The sequence below is a fragment of the Pan troglodytes genome, chromosome 16, assembly GCF_028858775.2.
Source record: "Pan troglodytes isolate AG18354 chromosome 16, NHGRI_mPanTro3-v2.0_pri, whole genome shotgun sequence".
In the NCBI taxonomy this organism is placed as follows: Eukaryota; Metazoa; Chordata; class Mammalia; order Primates; family Hominidae; genus Pan; species Pan troglodytes.
In genome coordinates, this window is record NC_072414.2 from 52,178,268 (window position 1) to 52,204,552 (window position 26,285).

General features: G+C 40.1%; 1 long non-coding RNA gene across 1 annotated transcript; it reads left to right on the plus strand.

The window, feature by feature from the left end:
- The first annotated feature begins 5,497 nt into the window (after positions 1–5,497).
- LOC107968521 (uncharacterized) lies at positions 5,498–24,206 on the plus strand. The gene is made up of 3 exons (XR_001709702.3): positions 5,498–5,579; positions 18,770–18,945; positions 23,943–24,206. It is a non-coding gene; the product is annotated as an uncharacterized LOC107968521 (long non-coding RNA).
- The last annotated feature ends 2,079 nt before the right edge of the window (positions 24,207–26,285 follow it).

Below are 26,285 nucleotides of genomic sequence, written 5' to 3' on the forward strand. Positions count from 1 at the left end.
TGTAATTATCTACCTTAAAAAGAATTCAGCCTGAAGGCGGAAGTGCTCCCCAACATTTTATTTTGTGACATTGAAGATAAATCCCAACCTCCCAAAAGTTCTTTCCTTCCCACAACAAAAAATAGGATGTAGAACATCAAAATGACAACAATAACAATCCCCTTCCACTCCCCAAAATAACCTGGAGAGGAAAACAGCAGCTTCCTATAAACAAACACCATGAAAACTTAATGTATTTATTAGTAAAGAAAAATAAACCTTCCTCTCCATGCTGTTCAGTTATCCTGTTCATTTCTTAATAGTCCTATATTCATAAAAGGCCAAAGGACTCTGCCCTTGACAAGCTAACTGAGCAGGAAAAGGCAATCATGTGTACAAGGCTGTCACCCACCCCACAAATTATGATAAAATATACCTCAGGATTGCAAAAAAGAGTTGCATATCTCCAGTGACATCCACAGTAGTACGTTTAAGGATTTGAATAGAACAGCAATTTATTTTGCACTAACATGTTTTATGGTTATCATCAAGCATTATGTCTTCAGAGACTGAAAGGTGATGTTTTTATGGACTCTGGCTCCTTGTTGCATTATCTTCACAGCTCAGAAATGATCTCTTGCTCTTTTTTTAGTTCCTCCTTCTCACCCACTACCTTTGCCCCTCCTTTAACAAAGCAGCGATTTTTGCAAAGAAAAGGGGAAAAAACAAAATGAATCCGCATTAGACAAAGGGCACAAATGAACAGATTTCCAACCCTGAATAGTTTCAGAATGAATGATTATCTGGCTAATTAGTGAAATAAATAATAATAATTGCCTGTCCCTCCTCATTAGAGCCCTTAATAGCAAATGGAACCCCAGTGCAGAGTGCCAGCAAGCTGGTTTCACAGCTCAGTTCTGAGTTGAGAAAAATAGACAGTCTGTATTGCAGATGTTCACATGCCAACCCTAAAACCAGAAAAGCCAGAAAAACTGGGGACTTCAGGATCTGTAAGGGAGATGGCTTGGGACATAGAGGGAATATTTCTGACTTCCTTCCATGCTTAAGAATTATGCTATGTTCTGGGCATCCAAGAAGTGAGCTAAGACCTACGAACATAGACCATGGACGCCAGAACACAGAAGAAATTATTCTTATTGTTCAAAGTTTATCCAGTAGCAGCTAAGTTCTTAAAGTCTGATCCAATCCAACTGCAGCATTATTTATCTTGCTGCTTGTTAAACCTATGGGTTCTGGGCTCCCTCCCAGACCACCGACTCAGAAGCTCTGGGACTGGGCCCAGGGCCTGCATGCTCGTCAGGATTACCGAGTGCTTCTTATGCCCCTGAAATTTGAGAACCTCTACAAGTCAACGGCTGGTGAAACTGGGCAATGCTGTGAAATAAAGCATGTTTCGCCTGATGGAGAAGATGCTGTAGCAGGAAATCTCATGAGATCTGACCATCCTCTTGCAGAGATTTTTACCCTGGGGTTGAGCCACAACATCCTTATTGCCAGGGCAACTCTCAGTACCATCCTTGCCACAACATCTGAAATTAACATAAGACCTCCTTGCTGTTTTGCTCCCTGGAGCCAGCCCAGCCAAACATATTACTCAACACTGAAGGCATTTGATTGGCTTCTAATGAGGCAGCAGATCAGCTTTTAGGGGTCTGTTCTCAGTGTGATGCATGAGTTAAGCTCCTGGTAATGTTAATCAGTTGGGAGTTCCCACTGCTCAGGCAACTGTCTTGTAAAGCTCTCACTACTTGACCGTCAACTTATCTTAGCCTATTCTTTCTGTTTTGAAGTCCACCAGTGTTCCGATGCCAGCAAGAATGTGAATAAAAAGACTGCCTTTAAACTTCTCCCACGTTCTGAATAAACCTCCTTTCAAGATGTCCTGAGGCTCCATCCACACTGCTCCCCACACCATGATACATTTACCCAGCCAAAGTGAGTAACTAGTAATTGATTCAACTATAATGCACTTAGCACTGAGGAGACAGGGGTGTTTCTTGAATTTGAAGAACTCAGAGTCCATCCTGGGAGGCAATTATAATACCCCCAGACCCACAGAACAGATTGGGTGGAGTCTCAAAGAAGAAGAGACACTCAAGAGGCAGAGGAATGATGCTGACAGAAGATGTCTGGGAGAAGAGCATTTCAGCAAGGGAAGGATAGGCTTACACCTGGGGCCAACTTACCCAACAGGCTGCAACTTGCCTGAGCCTCCACCAGTAAATGCCATGCCCAGGGGCCATGATTCTCTTAGGAGACCACAGAAATATTGTAGTTCTGATTTATTTTAAAGTCAGAAAAAATGAATATATAAAAATGAATCTAGACTCATCTTTATATCAACACAGTCATAAAAAATGTATAGTCCTTTTTTAATAGATGAAGAGATCCATGAAGGCAAAAGTGCCAGGGCCCTCAACAATTGTAATGCATCTGCACTCCCATGCTTACTGCAGCATTATTCACAGCAGCCAAGATTTGGAAGCAACCTAAGTGTCCATCAACAGATGAATGAATAAAGAAAATGTGGTACACATACACAATGGAGTACTATTCAGCCATAAAAAAGAATGAGATCCCGTCATTTGCAACAACATGGATAGAACTGGAGGACATTATGTTAAGTGAAATAAGCCAGACACAGAAAGATAAACTTCACATGTTCTCACTCATTTGTGGGAACTAAAAATTAAAGCAATTAAACTCATGGAAATAGTAGAATGATGATTACCAGACACTAGGAAGGATAGCTGGGGGAAGGGAGAAGGTGAGGATGGTTAATGGATATAAAAACATAGTTAGACAGAAGGAATAAGATCTAGCATTTGATAGCACAACAGGGTGATTACAGTCAACAATAATTTATCGTGCATGTTAAAGTAACCAAAAGTATAATTAGAATGTTTATAACACAATAAATGATAAATGCTTGAGGTGACGGATACCCCACTTACCCTGATATGATTATGCATCGTATGCCTGTAACAAAATATCTTACATACCCCATAAATACATACGCCTACTATGTACACATAAAAAACAAAGTAAAAAATATAATTCCCAATATAAGTTGAAAAAACATATCTTAGATGTCTTTTGCTGTCATGGATAAAAGTCCATTTTCCTCCTACGATTAAACATTTATATTTTAAAAAGTCATAGTGCAGCCCCAGCTTATGCAAAGATACAAGTGAGTGTCTGGAAGTGCAAGTGACAATATTGAAAATATATGGAGCCTCACTCCATAAGAGGTACTTTTCTACAAGTCCTGCAGGTATTAACCTCTTGATTCCTCACAACCCAGTGCAGTAGGCACAATTACCACCACCCCAACTTTACAGATAAATGAAGGCAGAAGAGGATAAAGCTCCCCAAAGCCATTCAGTCCTACAGATAACCAGGGCACATATCTGAGTACTATGGCTCTAAAATCTGCACACTTACACTTCATGTGGGTGTTCCCCAAATTGTCTAATTATTTGTGATGAGGGCCCATTTTCTTTATTTCCTATCAATCACAGACCAATATCTTTGTAAAATAAATAAATAAATAATAAATTGCCAGAAAAAGGAAATGCAAAAAAAGTACAAAAAAACCAAGCCCAATTTTAAAAAATCAATTCAACAGACACAAAATTACATTCCAATAATTGTGCTTGACAATTGCAGCCATGTCAAATTTTTCTAAAATGTTCTCAGGGCTTATTCTCGATGTCTATTTTTACCTCATATCAGATGGGTAACAGCCTGCAGACCAGCCGGGGTCCTGGCCCACATGCTAGGCACACTACCCTGGCCAAAGGAGCTGCAGTTGGCTTTTGCAGTAGTGGAAGCAAGGAAGGGGGAACAGGAAGAAAAATGCCACTTTGCCAAAATGTCAGTGAGAAGAACAAAGAAGGTGAGGATGGCAACTGAGTAAATTAGGATGTGTGCCTTTTCAACCAACTTGAGGTTGTGCTTTTGTGCCAAGCACCTGCCTATCACAGGCAGAGCTGGGGACCGTGGTGTCAGAGCCTCTATCCATGAAAGCCTCAAAATTTAGACTTTTGAGGTGATACATATGAGCACTGATGCAGACTCACGGGATCCAAAGTAGAATGTTCAACAACAAATGTAGAACTGTGACCCACGAACTGTCCACACTCCCAATGGTCCTCAATAAACTAATATTTTTAATTGAATCCTTCATTTGTCTTATAATTCATATAATGGCTACATTATAAAATTTTGTATCAAAAATTATGTATTGAATGTAAACATAACATATACCACAATTTTGCATTTTCTTTCTGTACTTTTCTTTGTATCATAAGTATATTCCTGAACATGTAGGGGAAAGTAGGATTTTGGTAAGCACAATCATATTTTAGACATCCCAGGAGACACACTGTATTAGATTCAAAAAAATCAGATTTTATGGTGAATTCTATTTCCTTGTCTGTAAAAGGAGAGCAATAACCTATAATAACCTGTAAAAGACTCTGAAAACCTTACTGTGATGTTTTTAAACCAGCGGTTGTAAGTAGTATTCTCTTTTGTTAATCCAAGCTTTCACACCAAGGTTTGTGAAAGATGCACCTCTATTTCTTGGTATAGCATTTAAGCCATGTGCTGTCTTCCATGTACATCTCAATCGGGAGATTGTAGGCTGGTAATTGTCCTAATATGAAAAGTAATCACTTCAAGGGCCTAAGGAAAGGAGTTTTGGGGTATTATTTAATTCAATCCCCTGCCTAGAAAATCTTAATATCTGGCTGAGTGCGGTGGCTCAAGCCTGTAATCCCAGCACTTTTGGAGGCTGAGGCAGGTGGGTCACGACGTCAGGAGATCTAGACCATCCTGGCTAACACGGTGAAACCCCGTCTCTACTAAAAATACAAAAAATTAGCCAGGTGTGGTGGCGGGCACCTGTAGCCCCAGCTACTCGGGAGGCTGAGGCAGGAGAATGGCGTGAACCCAGGAGGCAGAGCTTGCAATGAGTCAAGATGGTGCCACTGCACTCCAGCCTGGGTGACACAGCGAGACTCCGTCTCAAAAAACAAAAAAAAAAAACCAACCAAACAAACAAAAACAAAAAAACCCCCAGAAAATCTTAATATCTGATCTTAATTCTACCACATTTTAATTCGTTCACTTACTTTCCATCAGAAATTTCCCCATTTGGTAATGGGGAAAGGAAATGAATCTTGCTCTTTTCCCACCGAAGGAGACGTGACCCCCTGAGATATAGAGGTTTAGAATTTCTTGTTAATGGCAAAATCTTGAACAGTGTTGTAACTCAGGCAGCTAGTCCACGATAGTCACTGTCCTGAGAGAAGAACAGCCTGCTCATAAAGAAGATAGAGCACATGAGCATCCTCCCAGAAATGGACCAACACAACAATTTTGATAATGCCAATATGGCGCCCCTAAGAAAGGAGTGGACCCCGCCCCTGGGAAGAACAGTAGCACCTCCTAAGAAGACAGAAACACGTGTGTTCTCATCCTATCACCATGGAACCTGTGGAGCTTCCCAGGAGACTTGGAGACCTGTTATGCTGAGATAATAACTTCGCAGTGCTCTTCTAAGAGCTTTGCAGGTAACTACCTTATTTGATTCTCACAACAACCCTGAAATAGGTACTGTTGGTTGACAGAGAAACTGACGTGTTGTATTGGTGAGTAACTTTCTTGGAGTCACACAGCTACTTATTGGTGCTGCTGTGGTTTCAATCCGGCTGTTCAAATAAGTGTTGAATACAATGTATTATATTGATTTGACCCATATTCTTCCATGTAGAGGCTTTATTCAGCCCATTGGAGGGCTCTCTTTTTGAAGACTATCATCAGAAATTGAAATATAAGAGGCAGGCAAGCCAGTATTAGCAGTACTAAAAAAAATAGTTATAAAAAGCATGTACACAGTAAGAAACTTTTGCTATTATATTTACTTCTCTAACTGCAGTATTTTATTATACCTATATTAAAGATGAGCAAAGGATCGCTCTGAGAGATTATATAGTTATCATAGTCACACAATTGATTTGGACTTGATTGGAGATCTTAACCCGCCACTTAAAAAGCAACATTGATGCTATTTCTAAGTCTCTGTTTCCTAACCACCATTCTTGTGGGTTGTCAGGGCAAACTATTTCTATCTGGTGCACACACTCTCTATTCCACTCCCTCATGAACAAATACAGTTTCTGTAGGTTTTCTTTATCCATCTCTTCTTTGTAATGCCTTTAGACAGTTTAAAGCTTAGTTGCGGCACAGCGTGTTGGTTCATGCCTGTAATCCCAGCACTTTGGGAGGCCGAGGTGGGCGGATCACTTGAGGTCAGGAGACCAGCCTGGCCATTATGGTGAAACCCCATCTCTACTAAAAATACAGAAAAATTAGCCGGGCATGGTGCTGAGCACCTGTAATCCCAGCTATTTCGGGGGCTGAGGCAGGAGAATTGCTTGAACTCGGGAGGTGGAGGTTGCAGTGAGCCAAGATCACGTTATTGTATGCTAGCCTGGACAACAAGACCGAGACTCCTTCTCAAAAAAAAAAAAAAAAAAAAAAAAGCTTAGTTGGACATTTTAGGGTTGGGAAATACTCCCCTATCCCATGCAGCTCATTTCTCTGTGAATCAGGTAGTGAAAGGAGCTTCCCAAAAGGCACAGATGATTTGTATATGCTAAGCTTAAACCAAGGAACCCAACTCGTAGCACTAATAATTATTGCAATTTGTTGAGAATAACAATAGCTTGGTAAAGCCCAGTGTTTCCCTAAAGGGCAAGTATAATAGGCCTATAACTTCAAACGTGTAAGAATAATTTGTTATTCATGTTAATCCCCTCGCCATTGCCAGCCACATCAATCTTTTTCAAAAGGGGAGCACTGGAAAAACCACTGAAGTCTGAAGGGGAAAAATAGACATGTAAGGTGAACAGGAGCACACAGTAAAGCAACTCTGTGATTCTGCTGGTTGCTGCCAGGGACTCGTAATGTTTCATTAACATTCACCCACCACCCATTTGGCTCCAACTCTCAGTAAGGCAGGGATGTGAGCCAGGGGAAGAATACCACCATCAAGTCATTGCTGGCTATTCCTACGAGGATACTATTTTTCAAAATTTTTTGCCACCTGAGGCCCAGGAAAAATTATTGGCCCTTGTTTAAATCACTGAATTCTTTACTCATGTACAGGTCAGTTTCAACTCAGAAACAGTGCCTACTTTAAAAAAGGTACACACACCCAAATAGCCACACTTGTTTCCGGGACTTAGATTTCAAAGCTACAGAAGTATTTCAAGTAAAAAGGATGCTTAGGAATAAGCAGTAGCTGACAATAAAAGAAAAGAAGATGCAATATGGATGGAGGTGACTGAAAACCAGGAATTCAAATGAACTGAAGGTACAGCCTGTGGACCAACATCCTCCTGGAATAGAAATAAATAGCATTGGTAGTTTCGATTGCATCCCCTCTCCACTTTCACTTAAATCATGAAGCTAGATTTACACAAGATTTATACACTTTTGACCACAAATGGGCCTCCACATACCTTCATTTTCTTGTGCCATGCACATGAAAGAGAAGGGAAAGAAAGATTTTTTTTTTCCCTTTGGTTTGCCTTGACATGGCACGAGAAAACATGAGCATTAGTGATGTCTAGCTTTCTCAGCTCTTGGCCTTTGAGGGCAAACAAGGCTCCTTTCCAGGTAGACACTGACCAAAGGCCTTAAAGCATGAGTGTCTCAGTTTGTTTTGGCTGCTATGACAAAATACCTTAAACTGGGTAATTTACAAATAATAGAAATTAATTGTCACAGTTCTGGAGGCTGGAAAGACCAAGATCAGCATGCTGGCAGATTCAATGTCTGATGAGTCCTCCTCCTTTGCTCCATAGATGGCACCATGTCGCTGCATCCTCACATGGCAGAAAGCATGAACAGCTCCCTGGCACCTCTTTTATAAGGTCACTAATCCCATTTATGTGGGCTCTGACCTCATGACTTAATCACCCCTTAAAGGTCCACCCCTTAATACTATCACATTGGCAAGTAAGTTTCAACGTATGAATTTTGGGGTCACACTCAGACCACAGCAGTGGGAAAATTAATATTTGTTTTCATAAAACAGGGCATTTGATTCTCCTCTCTGCCATTAGCATGCAACAAGCCATGTAACCTTCCAGGTTTACAGGAGGCAAACCTCAACCACTGACTCCTCCTGGGTGCTTTTTGATCCAGTAGTCTGTATGGCCTACAGGTAGACCGCTTCCTTCAATCACTGCTTGAGGAATCACTGGAGGAGGAGTCTTGTTGCGATGAGAGACTGTCTGGGTCCCATGTTGTCAGGGGCAGGCCCAAGAGACAGAGAGTTGTAGGATGGGCATATAGAAGTAGGGCAGTTGCTAATAATTATCTTAATAAGTTATTCTGGATTTGCCAGGCCTGTACCTCAGCAGTTGCAAGCCACTTTTACTTCTGGGGTATATTTTTTCTTTTAATTTTCATAGTTTCTTAAATTAAAAAATTATAAGCTCATTATAAAATAGCAACTGAAGCACACAAATTAAAAGTAAGAATTTTTTTGATTTTTGAGGCAGGGTCTCAGTCTTTCACACAAGATGGAGTGTGCAGTGGCACATTCACAGCTCACTGCAGCCTTCACCTCCCAGGCTCGAGCAACCCTCCCACCTCAGTCTCCTGCATAGCTGGGACTAAAGGCATGTGCCACCACGCCTGGCTAATTTTATTTATTTTTTGGAGAGACAGGGTCTCCCTATGTTGTCCAGGCTGGTCTTGAACTGGGCTTAAGCAATCCTCTGGCCTCAGCCTCCCAAAGTGCTGGGATTATAGCATGAGCCACCATGCCCAGCCTAAAAGTAAGAATGTCTAAGTTTCTTTCCCCATTCATCCCATTCCTTCACAGTTAACACTTTTGCTCCCAGCATTCTTTACAAATTCTGCTTCTGAAACCTGTGTTACTCTGAATTTGTCCATTGTCTTTTACTGCCCTGGCCTCTAACTTTGGATACACCCTTAACTTGATGTCTGCCACAGGACCTTGAGTTAGGTTCCCATTCACAACAGCTTGGCCTTGACAGCTTAAGTTCAGCCACTTGCCATGTTTAAGCTGGGTTTTCTCCAATTTAAATACTTTCATTTTTTAAAGAGCTGCCTGGCCTTCCTCTCCTCAGCTATAGAAGAGATTTGGTGGTGGTGGTTTTACAAGCTAAAATACAATCAACAAGTTGTGAATAAGACATTCTAGCCTAGAAGGAATGAATGGTATTTCCTAAACTCTAAGAAAATATTGATTACAGTATTTAATCATGGACAGTATGGAAGAAAATAACAAAATACTATATTAAGCATATTGATGAACTGTAACATGATTTTATGAACTATAAAACATTAACATCATTTTCTTAATGTACACTTTTGAGTCAAGAGGATATGATACTTTCACTCAATCACTTTTCACATTGTGAACTGAGATCCCTACATACCTCTCCCCCTTCTTTTGACATCGTCTGCCCTAATATGTTATCTTAGATAACTGTGATGTTAAAAGATAAATAGCCTCAAATACTGGATGTCTCATGTGAACATGAGTTGGGACATGAATTAGTCTAAATCATCTTGACATTTTGCACTGGCACACCCACCTTTGCTAACAAAAGGTTGTCTGGGATGATTTTCCCATCAGGAATCCTGCCCATGGCCCTTTAAAAATAAATCATACCTGTAGAAGATCCTTCTTTCCATGGTTATGGCAGAAAGCATGGGTCTTAGTTCCAAGTCTAGAATTAGATGACATGGATAGAATCTAGAAATACCAAGGTTGGGGAAAGAACATAAAACTGAGAGTGATCTCTTGTTTCAGGATGAGGTTCCCAAATGAGGTTATGTGATGAGACAACCACTCATATAGCAACAGGCATCACACAGACCACTTCTTAATATCTCTTCACCAGTCAACTGACATTCCTCCAACAGAGTTGTAAGGGCCGATCTATATGAGATGGTCAAGCAACAAGGCTGGCCTGATGAATGAGTGCAATTTGAGACCTTCCAGGTATCATGAACCCACCCACTCCATTATGACATCTAAAATTCTCCTACTATAAATTAATTTATTTGCATTTACGAGTCCCCGTTGAGTCACTAGGAAAAGCAGTAACTTAAGCTGTCGTCATTTAACTAAAGCATGCTTTGAAAGCTACCAGTACCCAAGGTTGAGGAATATAAAGGAAATACAAAGTAGGTGAAAATGGACATTTAAAGGGAAGTTAAGTTGTCAAAACCAAATTGCAGTCTCTTCTTTATTTTGCTTATGGTTTGCCCTCTTTTGGAAAATTTTCTTCCAAGCAGCGGAAAACCCTCAGAATGAAAAATGATGCACTCTAAGGAACGTGAAAGAGGATTAATTCTAAGCAGATACTTACATACTTTTGAACCAAAAGGAGAAGTATTTATGGATTCTAACCGTCCTGACCCTCTTTTCAACATAGCTGTGAATATCAATGACAGTGTTTAATACATATACATAAAAAAGGTCTACGCAGGGAAACGACAGTTTGGATGGAATTCAACCAAAAGACACCCCCACTTGGTTTCAGGACCCTCCCTTCTAAGGAGCCAATTTCCAATAGAAAGCAACCAAACTTTAAAAAAAAATCATAGAGTAACCCATTAAATATTTCACAGAAACTCATTAAAACATTTTACTATTTGCACTGATTATCATGTGGCTGCTTATACAGCTGCCCATAAATCTGACTGCATTAGGTTCTCAGGCCTTTATTTCAGTTAATTTCTTCTCCCTATGTGGACTTGCCCAGGAAATGAGATTTAATGAGTCACCGTCCTCCCTGATAATCACAGGAGAGCTCATTAGCTTTTTGTCAGATTTGTACCAACTATCTGCCCCCAATATGCCTATGACTTCTTTTGAGTTAAATATGATATTACCAAAAGGGAGAACTGAAAAGAGCATTTCTGTACTGAATGCTGCAGACTTGAAACACTATATAAATATTTTTACATATGTTAAAAGGCATCTGAGAGCAAAAGGTAAGAAAATAACAAAAATACAACATTCCCTATTGATGGCATCACTATTTAGATGACACACATCATTAAAAAGAAATAAAGTTTGACATTTACATGTTTGGAAGTCTTTCTAAATCTGTTTAAATGCCTGAGCTGAGTCAATGCAAACGCAAGTTCAAAGAACAGAAGAAAACAATCTAATGGTTCTTAAAATTCGTGAAGTTTGAGGAGTTCTCCATCCTGTATGTTAGGATACTTCACCAAGGTCTCCCAATCTCCTGACCTTCCATTTTCACTGGAAATAACAAAAGGCTCTCATGTCACTTCATGGGAAAGGGGAAATTTTTACACTTCCCCCAAAGAAAAGCTTGAAGTAAATCTTCCATACTTTCATGGACCACCTTAGTGATAAAGTTGACTTGGCTTTCACTAAAATTGCCCATAAAGGAAGATACGACAGTGATGGTAAAAACATCAGAGTGATTTTCTGAATTCTCATTTGAGTCCCTCAAGAGGTTACCATTTCCCTTCTAGGTACAGACAGAGTTACCTGGGCAAAGGTGTTGCTCCTGCATGGCTGAGTGACCACCACGGACCAGGGCCCAGCTCTTCATCAATATTTATTGAACATTTGCAATATACTTATCTGACAAAGGGCTAATATCCAGAATCTACAATGAACTCAAACAAATTTACAAGAAAAAAACCCCATCAAAAAGTGGGCAAAGGATATGAACAGACACTTCTCAAAAGAAGACATTTATGCAGCCAAAAGACACATGAAAAAATGCTCATCATCACTGGCCATCAGAGAAATGCAAATCAAAACCACAATGAGATACCACCTCACAGCAGTTAGAATGGCGATCATTAAAAAGTCAGGAAACAACAGATGCTGGAGAGGATGTGGAGAAATAGGAACACTTTTACACTGTTGGTGGGACTGTAACCTAGTTCAACCACTGTGGAAGACAGTGTGGCGGTTCCTCAAGGATCTAGAACTAGAAATACCGTTTAACCCAGCCATCCCATTACTGGGTATATACCCAAAGGATTATAAATCATGCCGCTATAAAGACACATGCGCACATATGTTTATTGTGGCACTATTCACAATAGCAAAGACTTGGAACCAACCCAAATGTCCGTCAGTGATAGACTGGATCAAGAAAATGTGGCACATATACACCATGGAATACTATGCAGCCATAAAAAAGGATGAGTTCATGTCCTTTGCAGGGACATGGATGAAGCTGGAAACCATCATTCTCAGCAAACTATCACAGTGTCAAAAAACCAAACACCGCAGGTTCTCACTCATAGGTGGGAATTGAACAACGAGAACACTTGGACACAGGAAGGGGAACATCACACACTGGGGCCTGTTGTGGGGTAGGGGTAGGGGGGAGGGATAGCAATAGGAGAAATACCTAATGTAAATGATGAGTTAATGGGTACAACACACCAACAGGGCACATGTTTACATAGGTAACAAACCTGCACATTGTACACATGTACCCTCGAACTTAAAGTATAATAATAATAATAATAATAATAATAATAAATATTTATTGAACTAACCAGGGGCCATAGAGCCTATTTGGAATGCATAAGATTATGCAGCTCTATAGTCCTTAGATTGAAACAAAGTCCTAGATTCAAACAACAGTGCTTCTGAACACTTTTTGGGTGGCATATCTTTTTCAGAATCTGATGATAAAAATGGACTTTTGCTCAAGAAAAATGCACCACTCCACTACAAATGCACATACACACAAAATTTGGGGGACAGTTTCAGAGAGTTCTCAAACACTGCAATCTTATTTCTAGCCTTGCTTGGGGTTCCTGGACCTAAGATTAATCCTCTTATACAGATGATAATATCAAGGAATGTAATTAAAACTACTACTCATTGAGAACTTACTACGTATCAGGCAATATTATCTCATTACACTCCCACAACAACCCTAAGAGGTACATCTGTTATTAACCACATTTTACATATGAGGAAACTAGACAAAGATTTAAATTATAACAGCTTCTCAGAGGCAGAGCTGGAGCTTCAAACTCAGTGTGCCTCTGGCGTCTGTGCTCTGAGCCTCTAGAGTCTGCTGCCTGTCCTATAAAATATATTTTTATTCTAAAGCATGTTCACTTCTGCTTTCTCATTTAATCTTTGTAACTACCCTATAGTTACAAAGATTAGATTGTGATCTGATCTACCTAAGCTAATTCTAGGAGTTAGATTAAGTAGATATCTCCACTTTAGTAGGTGTTGAGGGCATTTCCAAAGTAGAGCGAGAGATTTGCTACCCACAGTCTTTTCAGACAACGAAGTCACAGTTAATGAAATTAAAAATTAAAAACCAAAATTCTGACTTGAGCCTTCTTTCTCCATTCACTACAGGTTTAAGCACTCTAGGAACACCATCTAATTTCCTTATTCACAGCCATCCACTGCCTTGAGGACTAAGTCAGCATGGTAAGGTTTTGAAGCCATGTGGTGATTCCTACAAAAACCTGGCTTCCTGTGGTTCACAGAGCACAGTTTTGTTTCTACAAAGGCAAACGCATAGGGAAGAACAGACAGAGGAGAAAAGTTGTCAATCTGCAGAATATAAAAATGTTTAATGTGCATATGATCATGCTGGACATTAGATGCATGGCCTTGTCTTTATATAGAACCCCAAATCTAGTTGAAATGTTAAAATATTTTTAAAACATTTAACCCTTCCCTTACCTGAACTCTACCTAGCATTCCTCAGTGCTCAGCTGTTCCCATTCTTCAGTGAATTTCTCCCTCCTGAAAACCTCTATCAGCTTGTACTGCCCATTCTGCACAAACATTCATTGTCAGTCATTTGTCCTGGCTTTCTGCTCCAGTGAAATGGCAGACTGCAGAAACACAGCTTCAATCTACTTCTAAAAGTGCAGAGAAATACAGGGGGAAATGTAGCAAAAAGCTTCTGAAACAGAACCAAACTTGTAAGAAAAAATGAGAAAGAGAGAATAAAATAGAAATTCCCAGGTACAAGAAATGAGGAGGAACAACAGCCAGAGCTGCCATGGTGTCATCTGTGAACTCACGCTCTGGGGACTCAGCAAGGTGTGGGTCTAGATTTGGGCCATAAAGACCAGGGGCTGGGGTCGAAACACCCATTCAGCAACAGGAGAGGTGGAGAAGGCCTACGCAAGGTGGGGAATTAGAACTGACAACCAGCTATGAAATCAAGATCCTAGAAGGCACAGCAAAAAGGGAAGAGAAAGGAACTTAGTCTTTTCCCAGATCCAAGTGGTAAAGAAAGTCAGTTATGGGAAATCAAACCTCCAAGTCTATTTGACCATGCAGGTGTAGGGTCTAAACTCACATTATCCACGTGTAAGGAAATCTCAGTGAAGAAATTAAAGTAAAAACTGGATGCATACCAATAAAACGACTGAGATGCCCATCATAAGAAATGTAAAACTACTCTGTAGAAACATTTTCACAACCCCAGGAGCATGGAACATCCCCAAGATGGAGAAAACTCCTGCTAAGCTAATACTTAAAAGAAAAAAATTACAAATCACAAAAGAAAATAATTCTCTATAAGAAAGAGTAAGCAGATATAACAAACAGGAAGGTAATACACTAATAACTTAAGATAATAGAACAACCTGAAACCAGCAATAAAAATAAGTATATTTAAAATAAGTAGGCCAGGCATGGTGGCTCACACCTGTAATCGCAGCACTCTGGGAGGCCAAGGTGGGAGGATCACTTGAGTCTAGGAGTTTGAGACCAGCGTGGTCAAAATAGTGAGATCCTGTCTCTACAAAAAATTTTAAAAATTAGTCTGGTGTGGTGACACATGACTGTAGTCCCAGCTACTCGGGAGGATGAGGTGGGAGGATCACTTGAGCCTGGGAGGTTGAGGCTGCAGTGGGCTGTGACTGCACCACTACACTCCAGCCCGGGTGAAAGACCAAGGTCCTATCTCCAAAAAATTAAAAATAAAATAACTAAAGATATTAAAGAAAGATTTGAAGGCACGATACAAGAACAAGACACCCTATAATAAAAAATACATTTGGAAACAAATCATGTCATACTTTTGGAAATTGATAAAACACAGTGAATTTAAAACTAAATAAATAATGTATTAGTTTCTTAGGGCTGCCGTGACAAAGTGCCACAAACTGGGTGGCTTTGAACAACAGAAATGTATTGCCAGAAATGTACTTTTAGATGCTTTTTTAAACCCAAAATCAAGATGTTAGCAGGGTCTTGCTCCCTCCCTCTGAAACTTGAAAGGAGAAGTTCCTTCCTTGTCTCTTGCAGCTTCTTCTAGCCCCCGGTGTTCCTTGGCTTGTTGCAGCAAAGCTCCAATCTTCACATGGCATTCTCCCTATGCCTCCTCACATAGTCCTCCCTCTGGGCATGCCTCTGTGTCCAAATTACCCCTTTTTATAAGGACACAAGTCATAGTAGATTAGGGCCACCTTAACGACCTCATTTTAACTTGATTACCTCTGCAACAATCCTATCTCCAAATAAGGCCACATTCTGAGATACTAAGATTAGGACTTAAATGTAACATTTTTGGAGGACACAATTCAATCCATAACATAACAGATACAACAGAAGAGAATCGATGAAAGGAAAGATAAATCAGGGAATTAACCACAATGCAGCATAGAAAAATTGATAGGAAATATAAAAGCTAAAAGTTATGCAGAATAGAATAAAAAGATTCAATATACGTTTCTTAGGAGTTCCAAAAGGAAGGAGTAAAAAGGATGAAAGAGAAGCAATATTCAGTGAGATCATGGGTGAGATTTTCCAGAATTTATGAAAACAGATCCCTAGATTTAGGAAACACAGAAAGTAAAGCAGGGCAAAGAAAAATCCACAGCTATATACATCCTAATGAAACTGCAGATCTTCACTAATAAAATCCTAAACAAAGACAGATGAACTATAAAGATTAGGTTGGTGACAGATTTTTCTTTTTCTTTTTCTTTTTTTTTGAGACAGAGTCTCACTTTTGTTGCCCAGGTTAGAGTGCAATGGCGCAATCTCGGCTCACTGCAACCTCTGCCTCCCAGGTTCAAGCGATTTTCCTGCCTCAGCCTCCCGAGTAGCTGGGATTACAGGTGCCCGCCACCACACCCAGCTAATTTTGTATTTTTAGTAGAGACGGGGTTTCACCATGTTGGTCAGGCTGGTCTTGAACTCCCGACCTCAGGTAATCTGCCTGCCTCAGCCTCCCAAAGTGCTGGGATTACAGGTGTGAGCCACCGTGCCTGGCTGGCAGATTTGTCATCACCAAAATTAAAAACTAAAACAAAAGTAATCAGTGCTGGTAGAAATCTGGATAGTGTTTAACTGCTGGGGGACTAGCGGCTGGCAGGGGCCATGAGGGAGCTTCTAGGGTGCTGGCCATGTTTAGTTTCTTGACCTAGTTCTGATTACATTTCCTTGTTGATTACATGTGCTCATTACCTGTATCCATGATGGGTGTGCTTTTTCTATATGAATGCCATAATCCAATGAAGATTTTTTTAAAAAGAGAGACCAGAAGACAAAGGAATAATGCCTTCAAAGTGCTGAGGAGAAAATAAGTCAGCAAAATTATCACTCAGGTAGAATGACAAGGTAAAGATATTACAATCAAATAAAGATTGTGAGACATTACTGTTCACCACCTTTGCTGAAAGAACTGCTAAAGGATGTATTGTAGGAGGAAGACAATTGAACCCAGAATGAAGGAATAGCATTGCAAGGAGCAATAGTGAGGCAAGAAATTGTGAGGCAAATCTAAAAAAAATACTCACTGAAAAATAGTAAAGATGACAAAGTTTTAACCAAGGAAGAATCAAAATCCTAGGGGAAAAATATCCAAGATGGTGAGAGAGACCTTTGGGTACAAAGCTTCTTGTATTATTTGAGAGAAGGGAAGAAGTATTGAATTTCAACTCTAAGTATATGTGTTAAAAATTGAATGGCCACTAAAAAGTAAGAAGTAGATATATAACTTTCAAACCAGTACGAGGGGGGTGGGGCATAAAGAAAATTCAGTCTATCTAAGGGAAGCCAGTGAAGGAGGAAAAAAAAAAAAAAGCCAAGAAAAGTTGTTGAATAAAAAGTCCAAAGAAATTATGGCTTAAATCATGAATGGACCAAGCTAGTCAATTAAGAATAGATATTCTTAACTTTTTCTTTTAGAGGCAGGGTCTTGCTCTGTCACCTGGGCTGCAGTGCAAGTGGTACAATCATAGCTTGCTGCAGCCTTCAACTCTTGGGCTCAAGTGATCCTCCCACCTCAGGTTCACAAGTAGTTGGGACCACAGGCACAAGCGCCAGTGGCTGGTTAATTTTTTAAATTTTTTTTTTTTTTCGTAGAAATGAGATCTTACTATATTGCCCAGGCTAGCCATGCTAGCTTTCCTCCATCTGTCTCCCCCTCCTCAAGCCTTCCTATTTCCTGGCTTCAACCAATCCCCCTGCCTTGGACTCCAGAAGTGCTAGGATTACAGGTGTGAGCCACCACACTTGGCCTGTTAAATTTATAATAATTTAGTTATATGCTGTTTATAACAGACAAGTATGAAATACAATGACACAAATAAGTTGAAAAGAAATGATTGAAAAACATGTATGAGTCAAATCTAATCCAAAGAAAGTTTTTAAAGACTAAGATTAGAAAAAAAAAATAAGGGGAAAAATTCTTATTAGAAGAAGAGTCATTAGTATATGAGGAAGAAAAAGGACCAACTCACCAAGAAGATATAACAATCATGAGATTGAACGAACCAAAGAACATTGCCTCAAACTATATGAAGCAAAAAATTTAGCTGAATTACAAGGAGAAATTGATCAATTCTCCACAGTGCTGGGAGATTTTAACATTGGTGCTTTAAATCTGATGCGTCTACATTTCATCTCCACAATCAAACTGTAAGGTTCTTGAGGTCAGAGTGCGTGTCTTATGCCATGTCCCCCAATATATGAGATGCATTTCCCCTCCCTCCCAAAGTATCTGAACATATAAATGTCCCCGCTTATATAAATGGTTAAAAGATAGTGCGCTATAGGCAAGTGCAAAGCACAGAAAGTATGTACTAATAATTTATTACTGATAGTAGACACTTTTTGTAACAAGTAAGACTATTACAAGTAGAATAATTAATGAAGACATAAAATAATGGAGTCAAGAGAGAGAAAAGAAAATTGTCCCTATACTTCTTTTGAAGCATTTATGAGACACCAGGTTCATTTCTTAAATTATTCAAACTACTGTATAAACTAATTGGAAGATCATGTATATTCATTTTAAATGGGAAAAAAATGGACCTAGAAAGAATTTTAAAAGTGTAAACAGAATTTGCATTTGGTGGATATAAGACAGTAGCAATGATACTACCCCCTAGTGGCAGAGCATAGCAACCCCAACAGGATAATGAAGGTATGTGTTGTATATCCCATGGGTCATTTTCCTAACAAAAGTATTAAGCTGTAGGAAGTATTCTGTAGATCATAAAGTTGATTGTAGTAAATGTTCAATCAATGTCTGCTGTTGTTATTGTCATCACTACAGTGTCATCAGCATTTTTGTTATGCTCAGCCTATAGCTAAGTGCCTTTGTGACAGGTATCAATATCCAGGACATCAGCTGTGGCCAGGGCTACAAGGTCACACCACATAGAAAGGGCAATTTATATTAAGGGAACAGCCTTCAGCCACTTTTTTTTTTAGAGCGGAGCAGTGTAACCATCAGACACCAGGAGGCTTCCTGGTCTTCTCAGTACATCATGCAATGGCAGCTTTTTGAAGATCAGTAATATGAAGTCTGTCCTAAAGAACATTGAAGGTATCCCTCCTGGAAAACACTGCTATTTTCTTATGGTCCACAAGGAAAAGAAAGAAGGAATGTAAGTATTCCAGTTACAACTCACTAGGATCCATCCATATGTAAATACATCCCACAAGGTGGATTAAAAGTATATAAATTTGTGTTAAAAAGAAGGTAAAATGGTTATTAGATAAGATGCTGATATTAGGGGAAAATTGGTGAAGGATACATAGGAACTCTCTGTACTATCTCTGCAACTTTTCTGTAAGTCTAAAATTATTCCAAAATTAGAAGTTTCTATTTTTAAAAATTGATGGTCAAAAAGAAAAGAAGAAGGTAAAATTCTTATTGTATTTGTCAAGAGATTCACTGACAGCAAATGCCATAACCTATAGGTAGCAGACAGCAATTTTATTATATTTTAGTTGGAAAAATGTGGGTCCAGAATGGAATTTCTTGAGAATGTCCAGAATTTCTTGAGATGTCCATTAGGCATTCTTCTAAACCAGTGCCCCAGTGCAGGCTTTGAGCAATCTACTTCTACAACAGAAAGGCAGTTTTAGAACCCCTGCATAGCTTGTCCTACAAAGAAAATAATACTCTTTATAATTTGGGCCATTTCCCGTAAGGTTTGGGTCATTTTTGTCATGTGCCTTTTAGACCAGTCAGGTGGAACACTTAACTATGTTAAATCATTTTTTCAAGAGTTATGACTAAATGATGGGCAAAGGAGCTGGAGTTGGAGGTAAACACTGAAGAAATGTGGTCAAAGGCAATTTGAAGTTGACCTGGTAGTCTAAAGTGCAATGACCAAACTATTCAGCTCTCGATGATTGATGTGTGGACTTCACACAAAAGCAAATGTGGAAATTGTGATTCCAATCTCAACACAAATCCAGTCAGTTGCCAGTCTAACCTGTTGGGTTATTTTTAAGTTTTAAAACATTGTTGATAATTAAAACCACAATGGGCTGCCAGGTCAAACCCATGAGAATGGCCAAGATAAAAGAACTGTACAATACTAAGTGTTGGCAAGGGCATGAAATATTTGGAACGCTCACACACTGCTGGTGGGAGTATAAAACGGAGTAACATGCTGAAGAACCATTTGGCAGCTTCTTATGCATCTACCACATGACCCAGTAATCCCACTTCTAGGTACTTACATAAAATAAATGAAAACACAGGTCCACAAAAGCACTTGTACACGAGGGGCAGACTTTTTAATTTTTTTGAAGTACTATTTAAAAATTGTTTATTATAGTTCATGTTTTTGGTGTCTTATCTAAGGAATGTTGTTCATCCCCAGGATTATGAAGACTTCCTTTTCTTCTAGAACTTTTGTAGTTTTAGCATTTATATCTAGTCTATAATCCATTCTGAGTTAATAAAAACAGACTGATACCCAAAAGTTCATGGGAGCTTTATTCATAATGGCCTCAAACTGGAGACAATCAAATGTGCATCAACAAGAGAATGGATAAATACAAAGTGGTATATCCAGACAGCAACAAGGAATAATACACATTGATACAATAGTTGATACACACAATGACATGAATCTCAAAAATATTATGTTCAGCAAAAAAATGTAGACACATGAGAGTATTCTGTATGTTTCCATTTGTCTGAAGTTCAACAACAAGCAAATCTAATCCATGGTGATAGCAGTCAGAAGAGTGGTTGCTGGGGCTGGAGAAGAAGGTGGTAATAACAGGAATGAAGCACTAGGAGACTTTCTAGGGAGATGGCAATGTTCCAAAATTTGTGGGGTTTGTTTGTTTAAGACAGAGTCTCACTCTATCGCACAGGCTGGAGTGCAGTGGTGCGATCCTGGCTTACTGCAACCTCTGCCTCCCGGGTTCAAGCGATTCTCCTGTCTCAGCCTCCTGAGTAACAGGGACTACAGGCACCCATCGCCACGCACAGCTAATTTTTGTATTTTTAGTAGAGACAGGGTTTCAGCATGTTGGCCAGGCTGGTCTCAAACTCCTGACCTCAGGTGATCCACCTGCATCGGCCTCCCAAAGTGCTGGGATTACAAGCGTGAGCCACCATGCCCAGCCCCGAAACTTGTTTTGAGTGGTTCCACAGACATTTTGACAGTTACACAGAAATTCACTCGTCAAAAAATTTCCACCTATCTACACTCAGGAACTGCACATTTCGTTGTATGTAAATTATACCTCAATAAAAAAAAAAGAAAACTGCTGACTTCAATGCTGATATTTGCTCTGCTAAATTTAATCCACTAGAAAAAACCTTCCAAGGCACAGGGCCACTTTCCCAGTAAAAGTATTTTCAGCTTTTGGGGCCTTGTCCTTGTGCAGTATTGTTGCAGAGAGAAGCTACAAGGCAGAAAGGTAAAAATCAAGGTGGTACAGAGTTACATCTCTGAGAGAGCAGCTAACTTTTCCGGTTCCTCTATTCACAAAATGACTAACAGCAGGTTCTCGAATCTCTGCCACTTGCCCTCTCTAGGAATAGTTGAGTGACAATGAACAGAATTCATTTTTTATTAACTTACTACCAAATAGTTTTATTTTCAAAACAGGAACATCCGGCAGAATCTCAGCTTTCATTTTGAATTCAGTGTTCCCGCTTCATCCATTATTCATACACACTGCACTTCCCTGGTTTATGATTTTACTAAATTTCTTCATTTGAATTATGGCCTTGTGGTCAACAGCGGGCAATATATTATTCTTATATAATTTTTAAATACAAAGGCAAATGGCACGGAACAATTAGAATCGATGGCTTGGGAGTCTGGCACTCAGATGTCATAGGCAAATGCTGTTTTCTTGACTTTAACCTATGGGTTCCACTTCATGTGGGTTGTATTTTTCATACATCAGGAGTTTTTATAAATTTCCTATTCAATCCAGCAGCCCTACTTTGTTCGCAAAATATAAGCAAAACAAATATGTCAGGGTAATGATGCCAGGACTCTCCCTTATTGAAAAAAGCAGTTTATTAATACCTTATTGCTACAAGCTAGATCTTATTATCATCTTGGGTCATTTAGAATCTTATTAGGTATTCTGCTGGTGGATGAATAATCCTGTGATACATTCTTTGCCATGTCCTTCACAGTTGTCATAGCAGGATCATAAACAGCATTTATAACAATCTAGCCTAGAGGAAGCGGCTGACAATGGTCTGCTTAGCATGCAGGAAATATTCAGATCGGCAGTGTCTGGTTAGACACAAGCCCACAGGAGAGCTCCCAAAGTTAAATGTAGCATGGGTTTCTCTGAAGATTCCCCTTCAAAAACGGCAGGAGGTCAGGGACGTGGGGACCAAAAACATTTTGGAAGCCACAGATAGTTTCCTTCCATCAGACCTGCCGGGAGGCAGGGGAAGGCCAAAGCACAAGCCATTTTGTTCCTGATGGGCTGTTCAGGTCTTGATTCCCAAACTCCAGATCAAGGTACAAAGTATTTTACGTCAATTGTTCTTTCATTCTCACAGATGAAATTGTGATTTGCCTGTATTACTACTGTGTGTCTAATTAGTACATTTGATGAGAAAATTAATCTGAAGGTGAACGAGATTATGGGTATAATTCCCAGCACAAACTAGGTGTCTTTACTCTATTCCAAAACTATAGATCTCATCACTTATAAAAACCCATGATATATACATACATACATATATTATATATTCCTATTCACATAGCGAGAACCATGACTGGAAATCCGCCATGACTCTTCCTAGAAAAACCCATTCAAGAGGCAAATGAGCCAGTCCAAATTTCTCCAGCTTCATCTCCTATCATTTCCTGCCACTCACAATTAGTTCACAATTAATCTCTTATTATTTGCTAAACAAGTCTGGGCCTTTTATAAAAGCTGTTGTCTTTGTACAGAATGCCCTTGCTTTGTTTTTCTTTGCCAGGCATCCTAAGTTGGTTTCTCCCAGAAGAACCTGAAACAAGGATTTGAGGGAAAGTAATTTATTGTGGAGGTGATCTCAGAAGCAGAGGTGGGGGAGGGGATATGAGACAGGGAAGATAAGGAAACCAGTAATGCGAGCATTACTAAGCAGGTTGTCACTGTGGGCGACTGAGGCACAATCCCCCGGGGGACCTCCCAGTGGGAGGATGGGGTATTTATTGATTTGCTCCCATCAGTCAAGGATTGTGGGCTGCTCTGATGGGATAACTTAACTCCCTAGCCCTGCCAGCCTGCCAGTGAGAGAGAGCCCTCAGACAAGTAGCAGAGTCTGAGAACACCATTATGGTGGATGCCACAGCGGGGAGGGTAGGGCACCGACAACATTCACTCCCCGGCCTAAGTCCTCCTTCCCCTTCAAGTCTTAACCTCAGTGTGACTTTCTCTGGGTAAGCTTCCTTGACTCCGCCACTCTGACTTAGGCAGCCCTTGACTGGATTCTCATAGCAACACTCTGAGTCACGGCACTTGCCTGATCACATTGTGACTTCCCCTCTAAATAATAAGTTCCTCTGGGGATGGAGTCGTACCTAACTCATGTTCATATCACCAGTGTAGTCCCTGGCACATTAAAGAAACTCAGTAGATTGATACATTCCACAAATATTTATTGAGGACTTACCATATGCCAGAAACTATTCTAGAAGCCAGGGGCTAGAGCAGTGAGCAATATATTCTACTCAGGGACCTTATAATGGACAGAGGTAGGAAAAACCCATATAACCAAATTGACATAATATGTTCAGGTATTAGTAAATGCTAGAGAGAAAATAAGAGAGGATAAGGGGTAGAAAATGACTAGGGTGAGGAGAGGTTGCTATTTTAGCCACGCTGCTGAGGATAGGCTTTTCTGAGAAGGAAATATCTGAACAGAGATTTAAAAATTAATGGGCAGGGGCTAGGGAAAGGGAGGGATGATAAGGCAGAGCACAGAGGATCTTGAGTGCAGTCAAACTGTTCTGTATGATACCATTATGGTGGATACATGTCATTATGCACTGGTCAAACCCATAGAACATACAAAACCAAGAGTGAATTGTCATGTAAACTATGGAATTTGGGTGATGATGATGTGTCAATGCAGGTTAATCGATTTTAACAAATGTACCACTCTGTGCAGGATGTTGATTGTGGGGAGGCTCTGCGTGTCTGGGGGCAGAAGATGGATGCGAACTCTCTACACTCTCCCTCAATTTTGCTGTGAACCTAAAACTTCTCTAAAAAATGAAGTCTAAGCCACGTACAGTGACTCATGCCTGTAATCTCAGCACTTTGGGAAGCTGAAGGGAGCACATTATTTGAGACCAGGAGTTCAAGACCATCCTGGGCAACATAGCAAGACCCCATCTCTAAAAAAATTAATAAAGTCTATTTAAAAAATTAGTAATAATGAGAAAGACCTAGTCTTGTAAAGATATGGAAGAAAGACAGTTCCTGGCAGAGGAAATAGCAAGTGCAAAGACCTGGAGGTGGGAACAATCACGGCGTATTCAACAGTCAGAAAAGCTAGACTGTAGGGAAGGAGGAGGAAAAGGTCAGAAGAGCTCTGAAAGGCTGGCGAAATCCAGATCACATAGGGACTTTTGGGTGTTATAAACCAACTCAATCTAATATCCTAAAATCAACTAGAAGAAAACTCGAGACTACATTAAAAACCATTTCCCTCAATTATCCGGATATTTAAGCTCACTTTCACTTCTAAATTTACTTATTATGACAGCTGCCTCATTTTGTGTGGTACACCAGAGGGCTGCAATGTTGACTAGAGTGCTTTCCCAGCTATTCACTCACACATTTGAAATAACACCAAAGGTGCCATCCCTGAAATAGCCAGAGCCATAAAAAATTAAGTCCCTTATGATGGTTGGCTTCTTGCATCAGCTCTGTTACAATTAACTTTTGGAAGTCCTTTACTATCATATCTTCAGTTTCCTCTTCAGCAGAGTACAAGGATAGGGACAAAATGGCCTTCACAGTATTTGGCAGCCCTACAAGTCTATGAATCAAATTGTTCAAGGTGAAAATAGAAGATATGTGGCTGATTATTTTAAGTTTTTAATAGGAACATTTTTAAACATTCACAGACGTGGAAAGAATACATAATGAAACTGCATGTAGCCATTTTCGATCATCAAAATTTATCAGCATTGTGCCATGGCTGGCTTATTTCACACATATCAGAATTTATGCAACTAAATATCCATGCTCCCCTTCAAGGTGGGCATCCTGAGAATCCATCCATGGATAGAATGATGCAACACATTCTTGTGCATATTCCAGCAGGAATGGGCTGACTTGGGAACAACCTTATAATCAAGGCCAGAGAATAAGATAAAGTAGATGACTATTCATGTGGCCAATATTAAACATATTAAAAAAATAGGTTTTGAGCAGGGGTTTATTCACTACTGGAATACATGTTTTCATGTATTTATTCAGTAAATACAGTATACGAAGCCCAGGGATAGACACTATAAGGCAGGGGTCCCTAATCCCCTAGGCTACAGGCTGGTACTGGTCCATGACCTGTTAGGAACTGGACCACATAACAGGAGGTGAGTGGCGGGTGAGCAAGCAAAGCTTCATCTGTATTTATAGCTGCTTCCCATCCCTGACATTACCGCCTGGGCTCCACCTCCTGTCAGGACAGTGAAGGCATTAGATTCATATAGGAAAATGGACCCTATTGTGATCTGCACATGCAAGGGATCTAGGTTGTACAATCCTTATGAGAATCTAATGCCTGATGATCTGTCACTGTCTCTCCCATCGCCCCCACATGGGACCATCTGGTTACAGGAAAATAAGCTCAGGGCTCCCAGATTCTACATTATGGTGAGTTGTATCATTATTTCATTATATATTACAATGTAATAATAATAGAAATAAAGTGCAAAATAAATGTGCTTGAATCATCCTGAAACCATCCCCCCCACAGCCCCTCATCTATGGAAAAATTGTCTTCCATGAAATTGGTCCCTGGAGCTAAAAAGTTTGGGGACTGCTGCTATAAGGGATACAAAAATTGAAGGACACACAGTTCTTTCCTCAAGGAACTCATAGCCCCGTAGATTCAGAATTTGCAGGTCTATGCTGGCTCTGATGCCCACATCCCAGGATGCTTGATCCCACAGCAGTCTCATCGTCACACCTGGGTATTCTGACTTGCCGTTGCCTCCCTTTCCAAGGCAGCCTTTGTTCTAGTTCACAGTCACTTCTGTCTCCATCTTGGTGAGCAACATGTTTAACATGTTTTCCTTCTATAGCACTGGGGACAGGGTGATCTGCTTTTCCTCAAACTCTACACACAGAAAAGCTTGAGCCGCCCGTGCACTTGACCCTCCCTTGATGGAGATTGCCTGCCATGGCCCTTTGGGAAGACGGGAGGTTCTGCTCTGAGTCATTTCTCCTGCAGTGTCTGGTGCCCCCTGGACCAATCGTTCCCACAATTCCCAAGGAGTGA